At 45.3% G+C, this 17,047-nt stretch overlaps 6 non-coding genes across 6 annotated transcripts; all 6 read right to left on the minus strand.

The window, feature by feature from the left end:
* Positions 1 to 1,025: 1,025 nt before the first annotated feature.
* LOC147100858 (U1 spliceosomal RNA) lies at positions 1,026 to 1,189 on the minus strand. Its single transcript, XR_015073662.1, has one exon. It is a non-coding gene; the product is annotated as a U1 spliceosomal RNA (small nuclear RNA).
* Positions 1,190 to 4,198: 3,009 nt separating this feature from the next.
* LOC147100859 (U1 spliceosomal RNA) lies at positions 4,199 to 4,362 on the minus strand. The gene has a single exon (XR_015073649.1). It is a non-coding gene; the product is annotated as a U1 spliceosomal RNA (small nuclear RNA).
* Positions 4,363 to 7,371: 3,009 nt separating this feature from the next.
* On the minus strand, positions 7,372 to 7,535 carry LOC147100860 (U1 spliceosomal RNA). Its single transcript, XR_015073663.1, has one exon. It is a non-coding gene; the product is annotated as a U1 spliceosomal RNA (small nuclear RNA).
* Positions 7,536 to 10,542: 3,007 nt separating this feature from the next.
* On the minus strand, positions 10,543 to 10,706 carry LOC147100861 (U1 spliceosomal RNA). Its single transcript, XR_015073660.1, has one exon. It is a non-coding gene; the product is annotated as a U1 spliceosomal RNA (small nuclear RNA).
* Positions 10,707 to 13,713: 3,007 nt separating this feature from the next.
* On the minus strand, positions 13,714 to 13,877 carry LOC147100862 (U1 spliceosomal RNA). The gene has a single exon (XR_015073664.1). It is a non-coding gene; the product is annotated as a U1 spliceosomal RNA (small nuclear RNA).
* Positions 13,878 to 16,883: 3,006 nt separating this feature from the next.
* Positions 16,884 to 17,047, minus strand: LOC147100863 (U1 spliceosomal RNA). Its single transcript, XR_015073665.1, has one exon. It is a non-coding gene; the product is annotated as a U1 spliceosomal RNA (small nuclear RNA).

A 17,047-nucleotide genomic window follows, 5' to 3' on the forward strand; every position in this document is an offset into this window, starting at 1 on the left:
CAGCACCCTTTCAAGCAGTGATTTCCAGATGCTAACCGCTCGCTGCGTAAGAACATTTTCCCTCATGTCGCCTTTGATCTCTGTGATCATGCAATTTGGGCGTCTTGCGTATCCCCTACTTTATTCGCTCCGCCGGTGGCGGGCGTGCTTTCAGCTGCCTAGGCCCTAAACTCTGGAATTCCCTCCCGAAACCTCTCCGCCTCTCTCTCTCTCCTCCTTTCAGACGCTCCTTAAAACCTACCTTTTCGAGCAAGCTTTTGGTCATCTGTCCTAATATCTCCTTGTGCGGCTGGGTGTCAAATTTAGTTTGCTAACACTCCTGTGGAGTGCCTTGGGACGTTTCACTATGTTAAAGACGCTATATAAATACAAGATGATGAGTAAATAAGGATAAACTGTTTCCAGTGTCGGAAGGGTCAGTAACCAGGAGACACAGATTGAAGAAAATTTGCAAAAGAAGCAGAGGCGACAGTAGGATGTTTCCCCGCCTTCCCCACCCCAGCTCGAGGTGACCTAAGGTAAAAAGGTAATTTGGATAATATTTGAAGGTAAAATAATTGCAGGGCTTTGGTGAAAGAAGAGAGGAGTAGGATTAATTGGATAGCCCTTTGAAAGAGCCGGCAGAGACACGATGGGCCGAATGGCCTGGTTGTGTGCTGTATGATTGTTTCTGTAGTGAATAAGGTTGAACATTTTGCCAAAGTGCAGAGTTGGCATGCAGCTTTGAAACATTTTTTGTATGCGGTGTATAATTGTTGATTTTTTGTGGAAAATGTGTAATTTCTTAGTAGTAAGGATGAATATAACTGTGAGTGTAAAGATGAAATGAAATGTGAGCGTTAGGATGGGTTATGATGCGATTTGAATAGGCCATTATGCAGAGTTGTATTGTGTCACAGCTCCCTGTGTTGGGAATAAAGCGCAGTTAGAATTGAAAACAAAGCAAACGATATATATAACGGTATATATTTGACAGCTTAGTTGAAAAGAGAATGCTGTTGAAATTCTATTTTTTATTGTAAAGCCAGGGGAGAGCGCGAACGCAGTCCCCCACTACCACAAATTTTGCAGTCGAGTATCCCGCATTTGGGGACATCGCAGGCGTCAGCACACCCGAAGTGCAATGGGCTAGCCTCGTCCTGGGAGAACCACCTTCTTGATCATGGTGTCTCCCCTGCCAGGTAAGTATGCTTTCCAGCTGCACACACTGCCTCGCCACATCATTCACTGCCTCTTACCGTCTCAACGACTCCTTTTTTAAAATCACAATGTCCCTTCATTCAGAAAGTGCTGCTGTTTTCTCATGTCGATTCTGCTAAAATATTGCAATATATAATGATATACCCTTTGACAAAACGCTGCAATAATACAGAGCCGGCCATGCATATTTGCAAATTGCCCTTAAAAGTAAACGAACGCTCCCTCAGTAACTGTCCTTCAGGCCACGGAAAGCTTTCTGGAAATAAATCTCTCCTTATATTTATTGCATCTGAAGTAAATGTTTGTCATATCTTCATATGAACAATAATTCGGAATCTGATGTCTTTGAAAAAGCAATTTTCAAGTTTTGCCCATAAAGACCGATAAGAGACATAGTGAGGTTCTGGCCCATCAAGTCTTCATCACTTGTCACATTCACTCACTGTGGTTGAAATATTTCACCAACAAACCCACCTTCATTTCTTTAAGCGGGTTTCACATTTTTTGTCTTATAATAGTCCTGTGAAGGGCCTTGGGACGTTTTTACTACGTTAAAGACGCTATATAAAGACAAGTTGTTGTTGGTGTTGTTGTTGTTTTTGTTTGCAATCTTTCTCACTCTTTTCAGTATGATCATTGTCCTCATAGTGAGTAAATGATATAAGGAAAAGCCACATTAAGAGCTTAAACGCGGAGCTGGGAATTAAATGTTCCTTAATGTTGTTATATGTAAGGGAGACACTGGAAATATTGAGGTACTCGAGCCAACGGTGCAGCAATCCTAACTTCCTCCAGCATGGTCAGTGCTTCCAGTAAGACTTTCTCCTGTTCCGTTTCAGTCATGCCGTAAATCAAAATGATGTCCTGTGGCAGGGAATATCACCAGGACCTTCTAAGAACCGTGGCATTTTCCTTTGCAAACAACATGAGAGGGCTGTCCTACGATGAGAGATTGTGTAGAATGGGCCTATACTCTCGGCAGTTTAGAAGAATGAGAGGTGATCTCATTGAAACATGCAAGATTCTGAAGGGGGTTGGCAGGGTAGATACTGAGAGGTTGTTTCCCCTGGCTGGAGTGTCTAGAACTAGGGGGCATAGTCTCAGGATAAGGGGTAGGCCATTTAAGACCGAGATGAGGAGGAATTTCTTCACTCAGAAGGTTGTGAACCTTTGGAGTTCTCTGCCCCAGAGGGCTGTGAATGCCGAGTCTTTGGGTATATTCAAGGCTGAGATTGATAGATTTTTGGACTCTAGGGTTATGGAGATCGAGCGGGAAAGTGGAGTTGAGGTCGATGACCGGCCATGATCTTATTGAATGGCGGAGCCGGCTCGAGGGGCCGCATGGCCTACTCCTGCTCTTATTTCTTATTTCTTAACCACATGCCGTCATCCACAAATAAAGAAGTAACAGAAAGGGTTACTTCTCCAAGAACTCTGCTGCCCGTATCCTAAGTCGCACCAAGTCCCATTTACCCATCACCCCCTGTGCTCGCTGACCTGCATTGGCTCATGGTCCAGCAACGCCTCGATTTTTAAATTCTCTTGTTTTCAAATCCCTCCACGGCATCGCCCCCCCCCCTTTCCCTGTAACCTCCTCCAGCCCTGCAACCAATGCACTCTTTAAAGCCGCGTGGAAACGCAGAGCGCTGCAGGTCCCGCGCATCCGGTGAGCCGGCTTTTGAATAGAAAAAACGTGCACGTGCTGAATTTTGAATGGGCCGCACAGCCCGTTGACGGGGCGTGCGGGCCAAAGAAACAAATTCGAGGGACCGTTGCCTACAACCCTCCGAGGTCATATAATAGAACGATTGCAGCACAGAGGGAGGCCATTCGGCCCGTCGAGCCCGTGCCGACTCTCTGCAAGAGCACTTCAGCTAGTCCCACCCCCCTGCCTTTTCCCCGTAGCCCTGCAAATTCTTTTCTTTCAGGTACTTACCCAATTCTCTTCTGAAAGCCACAATTGAATTTCTCTCCAGCACCCTTTCAAGCAGTGATTTCCAGATGCTAACCGCTCGCTGCGTAAGAACATTTTCCCTCATGTCGCCTTTGATCTCTGTGATCATGCAATTTGGGCGTCTTGCGTATCCCCTACTTTATTCGCTCCGCCGGTGGCGGGCGTGCTTTCAGCTGCCTAGGCCCTAAACTCTGGAATTCCCTCCCGAAACCTCTCCGCCTCTCTCTCTCTCCTCCTTTCAGACGCTCCTTAAAACCTACCTTTTCGAGCAAGCTTTTGGTCATCTGTCCTAATATCTCCTTGTGCGGCTGGGTGTCAAATTTAGTTTGCTAACACTCCTGTGGAGTGCCTTGGGACGTTTCACTATGTTAAAGACGCTATATAAATACAAGATGATGAGTAAATAAGGATAAACTGTTTCCAGTGTCGGAAGGGTCAGTAACCAGGAGACACAGATTGAAGAAAATTTGCAAAAGAAGCAGAGGCGACAGTAGGATGTTTCCCCGCCTTCCCCACCCCAGCTCGAGGTGACCTAAGGTAAAAAGGTAATTTGGATAATATTTGAAGGTAAAATAATTGCAGGGCTTTGGTGAAAGAAGAGAGGAGTAGGATTAATTGGATAGCCCTTTGAAAGAGCCGGCAGAGACACGATGGGCCGAATGGCCTGGTTGTGTGCTGTATGATTGTTTCTGTAGTGAATAAGGTTGAACATTTTGCCAAAGTGCAGAGTTGGCATGCAGCTTTGAAACATTTTTTGTATGCGGTGTATAATTGTTGATTTTTTGTGGAAAATGTGTAATTTCTTAGTAGTAAGGATGAATATAACTGTGAGTGTAAAGATGAAATGAAATGTGAGCGTTAGGATGGGTTATGATGCGATTTGAATAGGCCATTATGCAGAGTTGTATTGTGTCACAGCTCCCTGTGTTGGGAATAAAGCGCAGTTAGAATTGAAAACAAAGCAAACGATATATATAACGGTATATATTTGACAGCTTAGTTGAAAAGAGAATGCTGTTGAAATTCTATTTTTTATTGTAAAGCCAGGGGAGAGCGCGAACGCAGTCCCCCACTACCACAAATTTTGCAGTCGAGTATCCCGCATTTGGGGACATCGCAGGCGTCAGCACACCCGAAGTGCAATGGGCTAGCCTCGTCCTGGGAGAACCACCTTCTTGATCATGGTCTCTCCCCTGCCAGGTAAGTATGCTTTCCAGCTGCACACACTGCCTCGCCACATCATTCACTGCCTCTTACCGTCTCAACGACTCCTTTTTTAAAATCACAATGTCCCTTCATTCAGAAAGTGCTGCTGTTTTCTCATGTCGATTCTGCTAAAATATTGCAATATATAATGATATATCCTTTGACAAAACGCTGCAATAATACAGAGCCGGCCATGCATATGTGCATATTGCCCTTAAAAGGAAACGAACGCTCCCTCAGTAACTGTCCTTCAGGCCACGGAAAGTTTTCTGGAAATAAATCTCTCCTTATATTTATTGCATCTGAAGTCAATGTTTGTCATATCTTCATATGAACAATAATTCGGAATCTGATGTCTTTGAAAAAGCAATTTTCAAGTTTTGCCCATAAAGACCGATAAGAGACATAGTGAGGTTCTGGCCCATCAAGTCTTCATCACTTGTCACATTCACTCACTGTGGTTGAAATATTTCACCAACAAACCCACCTTCATTTCTTTAAGCGGGTTTCACATTTTTTGTCTTATAATAGTCCTGTGAAGGGCCTTGGGACGTTTTTACTACGTTAAAGACGCTATATAAAGACAAGTTGTTGTTGGTGTTGTTGTTGTTTTTGTTTGCAATCTTTCTCACTCTTTTCAGTATGATCATTGTCCTCATAGTGAGTAAATGATATAAGGAAAAGCCACATTAAGAGCTTAAACGCGGAGCTGGGAATTAAATGTTCCTTAATGTTGTTATATGTAAGGGAGACACTGGAAATATTGAGGTACTCGAGCCAACGGTGCAGCAATCCTAACTTCCTCCAGCATGGTCAGTGCTTCCAGTAAGACTTTCTCCTGTTCCGTTTCAGTCATGCCGTAAATCAAAATGATGTCCTGTGGCAGGGAATATCACCAGGACCTTCTAAGAACCGTGGCATTTTCCTTTGCAAACAACATGAGAGGGCTGTCCTACGATGAGAGATTGTGTAGAATGGGCCTATACTCTCGGCAGTTTAGAAGAATGAGAGGTGATCTCATTGAAACATGCAAGATTCTGAAGGGGGTTGGCAGGGTAGATACTGAGAGGTTGTTTCCCCTGGCTGGAGTGTCTAGAACTAGGGGGCATAGTCTCAGGATAAGGGGTAGGCCATTTAAGACCGAGATGAGGAGGAATTTCTTCACTCAGAAGCTTGTGAACCTTTGGAGTTCTCTGCCCCAGAGGGCTGTGAATGCCGAGTCTTTGGGTATATTCAAGGCTGAGATTGATAGATTTTTGGACTCTAGGGTTATGGAGATCGAGCGGGAAAGTGGAGTTGAGGTCGATGACCGGCCATGATCTTATTGAATGGCGGAGCCGGCTCGAGGGGCCGCATGGCCTACTCCTGCTCTTATTTCTTATTTCTTAACCACATGCCGTCATCCACAAATAAAGAAGTAACAGAAAGGGTTACTTCTCCAAGAACTCTGCTGCCCGTATCCTAAGTCGCACCAAGTCCCATTTACCCATCACCCCCTGTGCTCGCTGACCTGCATTGGCTCATGGTCCAGCAACGCCTCGATTTTTAAATTCTCTTGTTTTCAAATCCCTCCACGGCATCGCCCCCCCCCCTTTCCCTGTAACCTCCTCCAGCCCTGCAACCAATGCACTCTTTAAAGCCGCGTGGAAACGCAGAGCGCTGCAGGTCCCGCGCATCCGGTGAGCCGGCTTTTGAATAGAAAAAACGTGCACGTGCTGAATTTTGAATGGGCCGCACAGCCCGTTGACGGGGCGTGCGGGCCAAAGAAACAAATTCGAGGGACCGTTGCCTACAACCCTCCGAGGTCATATAATAGAACGATTGCAGCACAGAGGGAGGCCATTCGGCCCGTCGAGCCCGTGCCGACTCTCTGCAAGAGCACTTCAGCTAGTCCCACCCCCCTGCCTTTTCCCCGTAGCCCTGCAAATTCTTTTCTTTCAGGTACTTACCCAATTCTCTTCTGAAAGCCACAATTGAATTTGTCTCCAGCACCCTTTCAAGCAGTGATTTCCAGATGCTAACCGCTCGCTGCGTAAGAACATTTTCCCTCATGTCGCCTTTGATCTCTGTGATCATGCAATTTGGGCGTCTTGCGTATCCCCTACTTTATTCGCTCCGCCGGTGGCGGGCGTGCTTTCAGCTGCCTAGGCCCTAAACTCTGGAATTCCCTCCCGAAACCTCTCCGCCTCTCTCTCTCTCCTCCTTTCAGACGCTCCTTAAAACCTACCTTTTCGAGCAAGCTTTTGGTCATCTGTCCTAATATCTCCTTGTGCGGCTGGGTGTCAAATTTAGTTTGCTAACACTCCTGTGGAGTGCCTTGGGACGTTTCACTATGTTAAAGACGCTATATAAATACAAGATGATGAGTAAATAAGGATAAACTGTTTCCAGTGTCGGAAGGGTCAGTAACCAGGAGACACAGATTGAAGAAAATTTGCAAAAGAAGCAGAGGCGACAGTAGGATGTTTCCCCGCCTTCCCCACCCCAGCTCGAGGTGACCTAAGGTAAAAAGGTAATTTGGATAATATTTGAAGGTAAAATAATTGCAGGGCTTTGGTGAAAGAAGAGAGGAGTAGGATTAATTGGATAGCCCTTTGAAAGAGCCGGCAGAGACACGATGGGCCGAATGGCCTGGTTGTGTGCTGTATGATTGTTTCTGTAGTGAATAAGGTTGAACATTTTGCCAAAGTGCAGAGTTGGCATGCAGCTTTGAAACATTTTTTGTATGCGGTGTATAATTGTTGATTTTTTGTGGAAAATGTGTAATTTCTTAGTAGTAAGGATGAATATAACTGTGAGTGTAAAGATGAAATGAAATGTGAGCGTTAGGATGGGTTATGATGCGATTTGAATAGGCCATTATGCAGAGTTGTATTGTGTCACAGCTCCCTGTGTTGGGAATAAAGCGCAGTTAGAATTGAAAACAAAGCAAACGATATATATAACGGTATATATTTGACAGCTTAGTTGAAAAGAGAATGCTGTTGAAATTCTATTTTTTATTGTAAAGCCAGGGGAGAGCGCGAACGCAGTCCCCCACTACCACAAATTTTGCAGTCGAGTATCCCGCATTTGGGGACATCGCAGGCGTCAGCACACCCGAAGTGCAATGGGCTAGCCTCGTCCTGGGAGAACCACCTTCTTGATCATGGTGTCTCCCCTGCCAGGTAAGTATGCTTTCCAGCTGCACACACTGCCTCGCCACATCATTCACTGCCTCTTACCGTCTCAACGACTCCTTTTTTAAAATCACAATGTCCCTTCATTCAGAAAGTGCTGCTGTTTTCTCATGTCGATTCTGCTAAAATATTGCAATATATAATGATATATCCTTTGACAAAACGCTGCAATAATACAGAGCCGGCCATGCATATGTGCATATTGCCCTTAAAAGGAAACGAACGCTCCCTCAGTAACTGTCCTTCAGGCCACGGAAAGTTTTCTGGAAATAAATCTCTCCTTATATTTATTGCATCTGAAGTCAATGTTTGTCATATCTTCATATGAACAATAATTCGGAATCTGATGTCTTTGAAAAAGCAATTTTCAAGTTTTGCCCATAAAGACCGATAAGAGACATAGTGAGGTTCTGGCCCATCAAGTCTTCATCACTTGTCACATTCACTCACTGTGGTTGAAATATTTCACCAACAAACCCACCTTCATTTCTTTAAGCGGGTTTCACATTTTTTGTCTTATAATAGTCCTGTGAAGGGCCTTGGGACGTTTTTACTACGTTAAAGACGCTATATAAAGACAAGTTGTTGTTGGTGTTGTTGTTGTTTTTGTTTGCAATCTTTCTCACTCTTTTCAGTATGATCATTGTCCTCATAGTGAGTAAATGATATAAGGAAAAGCCACATTAAGAGCTTAAACGCGGAGCTGGGAATTAAATGTTCCTTAATGTTGTTATATGTAAGGGAGACACTGGAAATATTGAGGTACTCGAGCCAACGGTGCAGCAATCCTAACTTCCTCCAGCATGGTCAGTGCTTCCAGTAAGACTTTCTCCTGTTCCGTTTCAGTCATGCCGTAAATCAAAATGATGTCCTGTGGCAGGGAATATCACCAGGACCTTCTAAGAACCGTGGCATTTTCCTTTGCAAACAACATGAGAGGGCTGTCCTACGATGAGAGATTGTGTAGAATGGGCCTATACTCTCGGCAGTTTAGAAGAATGAGAGGTGATCTCATTGAAACATGCAAGATTCTGAAGGGGGTTGGCAGGGTAGATACTGAGAGGTTGTTTCCCCTGGCTGGAGTGTCTAGAACTAGGGGGCATAGTCTCAGGATAAGGGGTAGGCCATTTAAGACCGAGATGAGGAGGAATTTCTTCACTCAGAAGGTTGTGAACCTTTGGAGTTCTCTGCCCCAGAGGGCTGTGAATGCCGAGTCTTTGGGTATATTCAAGGCTGAGATTGATAGATTTTTGGACTCTAGGGTTATGGAGATCGAGCGGGAAAGTGGAGTTGAGGTCGATGACCGGCCATGATCTTATTGAATGGCGGAGCCGGCTCGAGGGGCCGCATGGCCTACTCCTGCTCTTATTTCTTATTTCTTAACCACATGCCGTCATCCACAAATAAAGAAGTAACAGAAAGGGTTACTTCTCCAAGAACTCTGCTGCCCGTATCCTAAGTCGCACCAAGTCCCATTTACCCATCACCCCCTGTGCTCGCTGACCTGCATTGGCTCATGGTCCAGCAACGCCTCGATTTTTAAATTCTCTTGTTTTCAAATCCCTCCACGGCATCGCCCCCCCCTTTCCCTGTAACCTCCTCCAGCCCTGCAACCAATGCACTCTTTAAAGCCGCGTGGAAACGCAGAGCGCTGCAGGTCCCGCGCATCCGGTGAGCCGGCTTTTGAATAGAAAAAACGTGCACGTGCTGAATTTTGAATGGGCCGCACAGCCCGTTGACGGGGCGTGCGGGCCAAAGAAACAAATTAGAGGGACCGTTGCCTACAACCCTCCGAGGTCATATAATAGAACGATTGCAGCACAGAGGGAGGCCATTCGGCCCGTCGAGCCCGTGCCGACTCTCTGCAAGAGCACTTCAGCTAGTCCCACCCCCCTGCCTTTTCCCCGTAGCCCTGCAAATTCTTTTCTTTCAGGTACTTACCCAATTCTCTTCTGAAAGCCACAATTGAATTTCTCTCCAGCACCCTTTCAAGCAGTGATTTCCAGATGCTAACCGCTCGCTGCGTAAGAACATTTTCCCTCATGTCGCCTTTGATCTCTGTGATCATGCAATTTGGGCGTCTTGCGTATCCCCTACTTTATTCGCTCCGCCGGTGGCGGGCGTGCTTTCAGCTGCCTAGGCCCTAAACTCTGGAATTCCCTCCCGAAACCTCTCCGCCTCTCTCTCTCTCCTCCTTTCAGACGCTCCTTAAAACCTACCTTTTCGAGCAAGCTTTTGGTCATCTGTCCTAATATCTCCTTGTGCGGCTGGGTGTCAAATTTAGTTTGCTAACACTCCTGTGGAGTGCCTTGGGACGTTTCACTATGTTAAAGACGCTATATAAATACAAGATGATGAGTAAATAAGGATAAACTGTTTCCAGTGTCGGAAGGGTCAGTAACCAGGAGACACAGATTGAAGAAAATTTGCAAAAGAAGCAGAGGCGACAGTAGGATGTTTCCCCGCCTTCCCCACCCCAGCTCGAGGTGACCTAAGGTAAAAAGGTAATTTGGATAATATTTGAAGGTAAAATAATTGCAGGGCTTTGGTGAAAGAAGAGAGGAGTAGGATTAATTGGATAGCCCTTTGAAAGAGCCGGCAGAGACACGATGGGCCGAATGGCCTGGTTGTGTGCTGTATGATTGTTTCTGTAGTGAATAAGGTTGAACATTTTGCCAAAGTGCAGAGTTGGCATGCAGCTTTGAAACATTTTTTGTATGCGGTGTATAATTGTTGATTTTTTGTGGAAAATGTGTAATTTCTTAGTAGTAAGGATGAATATAACTGTGAGTGTAAAGATGAAATGAAATGTGAGCGTTAGGATGGGTTATGATGCGATTTGAATAGGCCATTATGCAGAGTTGTATTGTGTCACAGCTCCCTGTGTTGGGAATAAAGCGCAGTTAGAATTGAAAACAAAGCAAACGATATATATAACGGTATATATTTGACAGCTTAGTTGAAAAGAGAATGCTGTTGAAATTCTATTTTTTATTGTAAAGCCAGGGGAGAGCGCGAACGCAGTCCCCCACTACCACAAATTTTGCAGTCGAGTATCCCGCATTTGGGGACATCGCAGGCGTCAGCACACCCGAAGTGCAATGGGCTAGCCTCGTCCTGGGAGAACCACCTTCTTGATCATGGTCTCTCCCCTGCCAGGTAAGTATGCTTTCCAGCTGCACACACTGCCTCGCCACATCATTCACTGCCTCTTACCGTCTCAACGACTCCTTTTTTAAAATCACAATGTCCCTTCATTCAGAAAGTGCTGCTGTTTTCTCATGTCGATTCTGCTAAAATATTGCAATATATAATGATATACCCTTTGACAAAACGCTGCAATAATACAGAGCCGGCCATGCATATTTGCAAATTGCCCTTAAAAGTAAACGAATGCTCCCTCAGTAACTGTCCTTCAGGCCACGGAAAGTTTTCTGGAAATAAATCTCTCCTTATATTTATTGCATCTGAAGTAAATGTTTGTCATATCTTCATATGAACAATAATTCGGAATCTGATGTCTTTGAAAAAGCAATTTTCAAGTTTTGCCCATAAAGACCGATAAGAGACATAGTGAGGTTCTGGCCCATCAAGTCTTCATCACTTGTCACATTCACTCACTGTGGTTGAAATATTTCACCAACAAACCCACCTTCATTTCTTTAAGCGGGTTTCACATTTTTTGTCTTATAATAGTCCTGTGAAGGGCCTTGGGACGTTTTTACTACGTTAAAGACGCTATATAAAGACAAGTTGTTGTTGGTGTTGTTGTTGTTTTTGTTTGCAATCTTTCTCACTCTTTTCAGTATGATCATTGTCCTCATAGTGAGTAAATGATATAAGGAAAAGCCACATTAAGAGCTTAAACGCGGAGCTGGGAATTAAATGTTCCTTAATGTTGTTATATGTAAGGGAGACACTGGAAATATTGAGGTACTCGAGCCAACGGTGCAGCAATCCTAACTTCCTCCAGCATGGTCAGTGCTTCCAGTAAGACTTTCTCCTGTTCCGTTTCAGTCATGCCGTAAATCAAAATGATGTCCTGTGGCAGGGAATATCACCAGGACCTTCTAAGAACCGTGGCATTTTCCTTTGCAAACAACATGAGAGGGCTGTCCTACGATGAGAGATTGTGTAGAATGGGCCTATACTCTCGGCAGTTTAGAAGAATGAGAGGTGATCTCATTGAAACATGCAAGATTCTGAAGGGGGTTGGCAGGGTAGATACTGAGAGGTTGTTTCCCCTGGCTGGAGTGTCTAGAACTAGGGGGCATAGTCTCAGGATAAGGGGTAGGCCATTTAAGACCGAGATGAGGAGGAATTTCTTCACTCAGAAGGTTGTGAACCTTTGGAGTTCTCTGCCCCAGAGGGCTGTGAATGCCGAGTCTTTGGGTATATTCAAGGCTGAGATTGATAGATTTTTGGACTCTAGGGTTATGGAGATCGAGCGGGAAAGTGGAGTTGAGGTCGATGACCGGCCATGATCTTATTGAATGGCGGAGCCGGCTCGAGGGGCCGCATGGCCTACTCCTGCTCTTATTTCTTATTTCTTAACCACATGCCGTCATCCACAAATAAAGAAGTAACAGAAAGGGTTACTTCTCCAAGAACTCTGCTGCCCGTATCCTAAGTCGCACCAAGTCCCATTTACCCATCACCCCCTGTGCTCGCTGACCTGCATTGGCTCATGGTCCAGCAACGCCTCGATTTTTAAATTCTCTTGTTTTCAAATCCCTCCACGGCATCGCCCCCCCCTTTCCCTGTAACCTCCTCCAGCCCTGCAACCAATGCACTCTTTAAAGCCGCGTGGAAACGCAGAGCGCTGCAGGTCCCGCGCATCCGGTGAGCCGGCTTTTGAATAGAAAAAACGTGCACGTGCTGAATTTTGAATGGGCCGCACAGCCCGTTGACGGGGCGTGCGGGCCAAAGAAACAAATTAGAGGGACCGTTGCCTACAACCCTCCGAGGTCATATAATAGAACGATTGCAGCACAGAGGGAGGCCATTCGGCCCGTCGAGCCCGTGCCGACTCTCTGCAAGAGCACTTCAGCTAGTCCCACCCCCCTGCCTTTTCCCCGTAGCCCTGCAAATTCTTTTCTTTCAGGTACTTACCCAATTCTCTTCTGAAAGCCACAATTGAATTTGTCTCCAGCACCCTTTCAAGCAGTGATTTCCAGATGCTAACCGCTCGCTGCGTAAGAACATTTTCCCTCATGTCGCCTTTGATCTCTGTGATCATGCAATTTGGGCGTCTTGCGTATCCCCTACTTTATTCGCTCCGCCGGTGGCGGGCGTGCTTTCAGCTGCCTAGGCCCTAAACTCTGGAATTCCCTCCCGAAACCTCTCCGCCTCTCTCTCTCTCCTCCTTTCAGACGCTCCTTAAAACCTACCTTTTCGAGCAAGCTTTTGGTCATCTGTCCTAATATCTCCTTGTGCGGCTGGGTGTCAAATTTAGTTTGCTAACACTCCTGTGGAGTGCCTTGGGACGTTTCACTATGTTAAAGACGCTATATAAATACAAGATAATGAGTAAATAAGGATAAACTGTTTCCAGTGTCGGAAGGGTCAGTAACCAGGAGACACAGATTGAAGAAAATTTGCAAAAGAAGCAGAGGCGACAGTAGGATGTTTCCCCGCCTTCCCCACCCCAGCTCGAGGTGACCTAAGGTAAAAAGGTAATTTGGATAATATTTGAAGGTAAAATAATTGCAGGGCTTTGGTGAAAGAAGAGAGGAGTAGGATTAATTGGATAGCCCTTTGAAAGAGCCGGCAGAGACACGATGGGCCGAATGGCCTGGTTGTGTGCTGTATGATTGTTTCTGTAGTGAATAAGGTTGAACATTTTGCCAAAGTGCAGAGTTGGCATGCAGCTTTGAAACATTTTTTGTATGCGGTGTATAATTGTTGATTTTTTGTGGAAAATGTGTAATTTCTTAGTAGTAAGGATGAATATAACTGTGAGTGTAAAGATGAAATGAAATGTGAGCATTAGGATGGGTTATGATGCGATTTGAATAGGCCATTATGCAGAGTTGTATTGTGTCACAGCTCCCTGTGTTGGGAATAAAGCGCAGTTAGAATTGAAAACAAAGCAAACGATATATATAACGGTATATATTTGACAGCTTAGTTGAAAAGAGAATGCTGTTGAAATTCTATTTTTTATTGTAAAGCCAGGGGAGAGCGCGAACGCAGTCCCCCACTACCACAAATTTTGCAGTCGAGTATCCCGCATTTGGGGACATCGCAGGCGTCAGCACACCCGAAGTGCAATGGGCTAGCCTCGTCCTGGGAGAACCACCTTCTTGATCATGGTGTCTCCCCTGCCAGGTAAGTATACTTTCCAGCTGCACACACTGCCTCGCCACATCATTCACTGCCTCTTACCGTCTCAACGACTCCTTTTTTAAAATCACAATGTCCCTTCATTCAGAAAGTGCTGCTGTTTTCTCATGTCGATTCTGCTAAAATATTGCAATATATAATGATATATCCTTTGACAAAACGCTGCAATAATACAGAGCCGGCCATGCATATGTGCATATTGCCCTTAAAAGGAAACGAACGCTCCCTCAGTAACTGTCCTTCAGGCCACGGAAAGTTTTCTGGAAATAAATCTCTCCTTATATTTATTGCATCTGAAGTAAATGTTTGTCATATCTTCATATGAACAATAATTCGGAATCTGATGTCTTTGAAAAAGCAATTTTCAAGTTTTGCCCATAAAGACCGATAAGAGACATAGTGAGGTTCTGGCCCATCAAGTCTTCATCACTTGTCACATTCACTCACTGTGGTTGAAATATTTCACCAACAAACCCACCTTCATTTCTTTAAGCGGGTTTCACATTTTTTGTCTTATAATAGTCCTGTGAAGGGCCTTGGGACGTTTTTACTACGTTAAAGACGCTATATAAAGACAAGTTGTTGTTGGTGTTGTTGTTGTTTTTGTTTGCAATCTTTCTCACTCTTTTCAGTATGATCATTGTCCTCATAGTGAGTAAATGATATAAGGAAAAGCCACATTAAGAGCTTAAACGCGGAGCTGGGAATTAAATGTTCCTTAATGTTGTTATATGTAAGGGAGACACTGGAAATATTGAGGTACTCGAGCCAACGGTGCAGCAATCCTAACTTCCTCCAGCATGGTCAGTGCTTCCAGTAAGACTTTCTCCTGTTCCGTTTCAGTCATGCCGTAAATCAAAATGATGTCCTGTGGCAGGGAATATCACCAGGACCTTCTAAGAACCGTGGCATTTTCCTTTGCAAACAACATGAGAGGGCTGTCCTACGATGAGAGATTGTGTAGAATGGGCCTATACTCTCGGCAGTTTAGAAGAATGAGAGGTGATCTCATTGAAACATGCAAGATTCTGAAGGGGGTTGGCAGGGTAGATACTGAGAGGTTGTTTCCCCTGGCTGGAGTGTCTAGAACTAGGGGGCATAGTCTCAGGATAAGGGGTAGGCCATTTAAGACCGAGATGAGGAGGAATTTCTTCACTCAGAAGGTTGTGAACCTTTGGAGTTCTCTGCCCCAGAGGGCTGTGAATGCCGAGTCTTTGGGTATATTCAAGGCTGAGATTGATAGATTTTTGGACTCTAGGGTTATGGAGATCGAGCGGGAAAGTGGAGTTGAGGTCGATGACCGGCCATGATCTTATTGAATGGCGGAGCCGGCTCGAGGGGCCGCATGGCCTACTCCTGCTCTTATTTCTTATTTCTTAACCACATGCCGTCATCCACAAATAAAGAAGTAACAGAAAGGGTTACTTCTCCAAGAACTCTGCTGCCCGTATCCTAAGTCGCACCAAGTCCCATTTACCCATCACCCCCTGTGCTCGCTGACCTGCATTGGCTCATGGTCCAGCAACGCCTCGATTTTTAAATTCTCTTGTTTTCAAATCCCTCCACGGCATCGCCCCCCCTTTCCCTGTAACCTCCTCCAGCCCTGCAACCAATGCACTCTTTAAAGCCGCGTGGAAACGCAGAGCGCTGCAGGTCCCGCGCATCCGGTGAGCCGGCTTTTGAATAGAAAAAACGTGCACGTGCTGAATTTTGAATGGGCCGCACAGCCCGTTGACGGGGCGTGCGGGCCAAAGAAACAAATTAGAGGGACCGTTGCCTACAACCCTCCGAGGTCATATAATAGAACGATTGCAGCACAGAGGGAGGCCATTCGGCCCGTCGAGCCCGTGCCGACTCTCTGCAAGAGCACTTCAGCTAGTCCCACCCCCCTGCCTTTTCCCCGTAGCCCTGCAAATTCTTTTCTTTCAGGTACTTACCCAATTCTCTTCTGAAAGCCACAATTGAATTTGTCTCCAGCACCCTTTCAAGCAGTGATTTCCAGATGCTAACCGCTCGCTGCGTAAGAACATTTTCCCTCATGTCGCCTTTGATCTCTGTGATCATGCAATTTGGGCGTCTTGCGTATCCCCTACTTTATTCGCTCCGCCGGTGGCGGGCGTGCTTTCAGCTGCCTAGGCCCTAAACTCTGGAATTCCCTCCCGAAACCTCTCCGCCTCTCTCTCTCTCCTCCTTTCAGACGCTCCTTAAAACCTACCTTTTCGAGCAAGCTTTTGGTCATCTGTCCTAATATCTCCTTGTGCGGCTGGGTGTCAAATTTAGTTTGCTAACACTCCTGTGGAGTGCCTTGGGACGTTTCACTATGTTAAAGACGCTATATAAATACAAGATGATGAGTAAATAAGGATAAACTGTTTCCAGTGTCGGAAGGGTCAGTAACCAGGAGACACAGATTGAAGAAAATTTGCAAAAGAAGCAGAGGCGACAGTAGGATGTTTCCCCGCCTTCCCCACCCCAGCTCGAGGTGACCTAAGGTAAAAAGGTAATTTGGATAATATTTGAAGGTAAAATAATTGCAGGGCTTTGGTGAAAGAAGAGAGGAGTAGGATTAATTGGATAGCCCTTTGAAAGAGCCGGCAGAGACACGATGGGCCGAATGGCCTGGTTGTGTGCTGTATGATTGTTTCTGTAGTGAATAAGGTTGAACATTTTGCCAAAGTGCAGAGTTGGCATGCAGCTTTGAAACATTTTTTGTATGCGGTGTATAATTGTTGATTTTTTGTGGAAAATGTGTAATTTCTTAGTAGTAAGGATGAATATAACTGTGAGTGTAAAGATGAAATGAAATGTGAGCATTAGGATGGGTTATGATGCGATTTGAATAGGCCATTATGCAGAGTTGTATTGTGTCACAGCTCCCTGTGTTGGGAATAAAGCGCAGTTAGAATTGAAAACAAAGCAAACGATATATATAACGGTATATATTTGACAGCTTAGTTGAAAAGAGAATGCTGTTGAAATTCTATTTTTTATTGTAAAGCCAGGGGAGAGCGCGAACGCAGTCCCCCACTACCACAAATTTTGCAGTCGAGTATCCCGCATTTGGGGACATCGCAGGCGTCAGCACACCCGAAGTGCAATGGGCTAGCCTCGTCCTGGGAGAACCACCTTCTTGATCATGGTGTCTCCCCTGCCAGGTAAGTAT

Source organism: Somniosus microcephalus, chromosome 25 (genome assembly GCF_052327205.1).
Source record: "Somniosus microcephalus isolate GS21.2 chromosome 25, FLI_Smic_1.0, whole genome shotgun sequence".
Taxonomy (NCBI): Eukaryota; Metazoa; Chordata; class Chondrichthyes; order Squaliformes; family Somniosidae; genus Somniosus; species Somniosus microcephalus.